Consider the following 2500-nt stretch of genomic DNA (forward strand, 5'->3'; position numbering starts at 1 on the left):
GCCCAAAAACGGGCCAAAACTGGCCATTTTTGGCTGCGCGAGCGAGCGGCGAGCGGCGAACAGCGAGCGAAGCGAGAGGCAGCACCGTCCCTGCTATACGAAAGCCCCATCCAGCCCTGTGCCACCCGGGGGGTTCCAGGGTGCTGAGATGGCTGACGTTTTGCTCCGCTCACGACGGTCACCGCACCACGCAAGAACAGGCCAAAAACTGGCCAAAACAGCCCAAAAACGGGCCAAAACTGGCCATTTTTGGCTGCGCGAGCGAGCGGCGAGCGGCGAACAGCGAGCGAAGCGAGAGGCAGCACCGTCCCTGCTATACGAAAGCCCCATCCAGCCCTGTGCCACCCGGGGGGTTCCAGGGTGCTGAGATGGCTGACGTTTTGCTCCGCTCTCGACGGTCACCGCGCAATGCAAGAACAGGCCAAAAACTGGCCAAAACGGCCCAAAAACGGGCCAAAACTGGCCATTTTTGGCTGCGCGAGCGGCGAGCGGCGGACAGCGAGCGAAGCGAGAGGCAGCACCGTCCCTGCTATACGAAAGCCCCATCCAGCCCTGTGCCACCCGGGGGGTTCCAGGGTGCTGAGATGGCTGACGTTTTGCTCCGCTCTCGACGGTCACCGCGCAATGCAAGAACAGGCCAAAAACTGGCCAAAACGGCCCAAAAACGGGCCAAAACTGGCCATTTTTGGCTGCGCGAGCGAGCGGCGAGCGGCGGACAGCGAGCGAAGCGAGAGGCAGCACCGTCCCTGCTATACGAAAGCCCCATCCAGCCCTGTGCCACCCGGGGGGTTCCAGGGTGCTGAGATGGCTGACGTTTTGCTCCGCTCTCGACGGTCACCGCGCAATGCAAGAACAGGCCAAAAACTGGCCAAAACGGCCCAAAAACGGGCCAAAACTGGCCATTTTTGGCTGCACGAGCGAGCGGCGAGCGGCGGACAGCGAGCGAAGCGAGAGGCAGCACCGTCCCTGCTATACGAAAGCCCCATCCAGCCCTGTGCCACCCGGGGGGTTCCAGGGTGCTGAGATGGCTGACGTTTTGCTCCGCTCTCGACGGTCACCGCGCAATGCAAGAACAGGCCAAAAACTGGCCAAAACGGCCCAAAAACGGGCCAAAACTGGCCATTTTTGGCTGCACGAGCGAGCGGCGAGCGGCGGACAGCGAGCCGCTGCTATACGAAAGCCCCATCCAGCCCTGTGCCACCCGGGGGGTTCCAGGGTGCTGAGATGGCTGACGTTTTGCTCCGCTCTCAGACGGTCACCCGCGCAATGCCAAGAACAGGCCAAAAACTGGCCAAAACGGCCCAAAAACGGGCCAAAACTGGCCATTTTTGGCTGCACGAGCGAGCGGCGAGCGGCGGGACAGCGAGCGAAGCGAGAGGCAGCACCGTCCCTGCTATACGAAAGCCCCATCAGCCCTGTGCCACCCGGGGGGTTCCAGGTGCTGAGATGGCTGACGTTTGCTCCGCTCTCGACGGTCACCGCGCAATGCAAGAACAGGCCAAAAACTGGCCAAAATGGCCCAAAAACGGGCCAAAAACTGGCCATTTTTGGCTGCACGAGCGAGCGGGCGAGCGGCGGACAGCGAGCGAAGCGAGAGGCAGCACCGTCCCTGCTTACGAAAGCCCATCCAGCCCTGTGCCACCCGGGGGGGTTCCAGGTGCTGAGATGGCTGACGTTTTGCTCCGCTCTCGACGGTCACCGCGCAATGCAAGAACAGGCCAAAAACTGGCCAAAACGGCCCAAAAACGGGCCAAAACTGGCCATTTTTGGCTGCGCGAGCGAGCGGCGAGCGGCGGACAGCGAGCGAAGCGAGAGGCAGCACCGTCCCTGCTATATACGAAAGCCCCATCCAGCCCTGTGCCACCCGGGGGGTTCCAGGGTGCTGAGATGGCTGACGTTTTGCTCCGCTCACGACGGTCACCGCACCACGCAAGAACGGACCATAAACAGGCCAAAACAGCCCAAAAACGGGCCAAAACTGGTCATTTTTGGGCTGCGCCGAGCGAGCGGCGAGCGGCGAACAGCGAGCGAAGCGTGAGGGCAGCACCGTCCCTGCTATTACGAAAAGCCCATCCAGCCCTGTGCCACCCGGGGGGTTCCAGGGTGCTGAGATGGCTGACGTTTTGCTCCGCTCACGACGGTCACCGCGCCATGCAAGAACGGACCAAAAACAGGCCAAAACAGCCCAAAAACGGGCCAAAACTGGCCATTTTTGGCTGAGCGAGCGAGCGGTGAGCGGCGAACAGCGAGCGAAGCGAGAGGCAGCACGTCCCCTGCTATACGAAAGCCCCATCCAGCCCTGTGCCACCCGGGGGTTCCAGGGTGCTGAGATGGCTGACGTTTTGCTCCGCTCACGACGGTCGTCCGTGCCACGCAAGAACGGACCAAAAACAGGCCAAAACAGCCCAAAAACGGCCAAAACTGGCCATTTTAGGTTGGCGAGCGAGCGGCGAGCGGCGAACAGCGAGCGAAGCGTGAGGCAGCACCGTCCCTGCTATAC

Source organism: Musa acuminata, unplaced genomic scaffold, assembly GCF_036884655.1.
Source record: "Musa acuminata AAA Group cultivar baxijiao unplaced genomic scaffold, Cavendish_Baxijiao_AAA HiC_scaffold_633, whole genome shotgun sequence".
NCBI lineage: Eukaryota > Viridiplantae > Streptophyta > Magnoliopsida > Zingiberales > Musaceae > Musa > Musa acuminata.